The sequence below is a fragment of the Bison bison genome, unplaced genomic scaffold, assembly GCF_000754665.1.
Source record: "Bison bison bison isolate TAMUID 2011002044 unplaced genomic scaffold, Bison_UMD1.0 scf7180017864368, whole genome shotgun sequence".
Taxonomy (NCBI): domain Eukaryota; kingdom Metazoa; phylum Chordata; class Mammalia; order Artiodactyla; family Bovidae; genus Bison; species Bison bison.
Window position 1 is genome coordinate 6,029,252 of NW_011494940.1, and position 1,541 is coordinate 6,030,792.

Here is a 1,541-nt window from a genome sequence, read left to right on the forward strand (position 1 = left end):
AACACTGGAGTGGGTTGTCATTTGCTTCTCCAATGCATGAAAGTGAAAAGTGAAAGTGAAGTCGCTCAGCCGTGTCCGACTCTTTGGGACCCCATGGACTGTAGCCCACCAGGCTACGCCATCCATGGGATTTTCCAGGCAAGAGTACTGGAGTGGGGTGCCATTGCCTTCTCCTACCCATTAGGTTGGCTGTAATCAAAAAGAGGAATAATAACAAGTGCTGCAGAGGATGTGGAGAAAAGGAATCTTCATATATTGTTGATGTAACTGCTGTAAAATGGTACAAGCACTTTTCCAAGTAGCCATATGATCCATAAATACTCTTTTGTATATATCCATAAAAACTGAAAATGTTAAGTCCATGCAAAAACAGTGTTCACAGCAACATTACTCACAATAGCCACAAAGAATACACCATCCAAATATTATCCATTAGTTGATGAATGGATAAATAAATGGTGGTATATGCTCACAATGGACTACAGGTAAGCCACATACCATATTGATATACCATATTCAGCCATAAAAAAAAATACACTGCTGCTATACAGCCATGAAATGGATGAATCTTGAAAACACACAAACTAGGGGACTTCCCTGGAGATCCAGTGTTTAAGACTCTGCAAAGGTTCCATCCCTGGGCTGGGAACTAAGATCCCACATGCCACATAGCTAAATAAATAAATATTTGAAAAGAAAACATGACATCTGAATAAAGCCAGACACAAAGGTCACACATTGTATCTGGGAGAACTGTAGGTAGAAGAGAAGCAAGAAAGAGAAGCATTCAGTAATCCAAATGAAACATTTTTTTTTCAGGGAGGAGGAAATGAACTGCTCTAATAAAGGCTGCCAATAAATTAAATAAAATAACAACCTCAGCCTCTACTACAAAGCCACAGTCATCGAGACAGTATGGTACTGGCACAGAGACAGAAATATAGATCAATGGGAAAAAACAGAAAGCCCAGAGATAAACCCACACACCTATGGACACCTTATCTTTGACAAAGGAGGCAAGAATATACAATGGAGAAAAGACAATCTCTTTAAAAAAGTGGTGCTGGAAACCTTGTCAACCACTTGTAAAAGAATGAAACCATAACACTTTTTGGAGAAGGCAATGGCACCCGACTCCAGTACTCTTGCCTGGAAAATCCCATGGACAGAGGAGCCTGGAAGGCTGAAGTCCATGGGGTCGCTAAGGATCAGGCATGACTGAATGACTTCACTTTCACTTTTCACCTTAATGCATTGGAGAAGGAAATGGCAACCCACTCCAGTGTTCTTGCCTGGAGAATCCCAGGGACTGTGGAGCTTGGTGGGCTGCCGTCTACGGGGTCGCACAGAGTCGGACACGAATGAAGTGACTTAGCAGCAGTAGCAGAACACTTTTTAAAACCACACACAAAAATAAACTCAAAATGGATTAAAGATCTAAACATAAGACCAGAAACTATAAAACTCTTAGAGGAGAACATAGGCAAAACACTCTCCGACATACATCACAGCAAGATCCTCTATGATCCACCTCCCAGAAT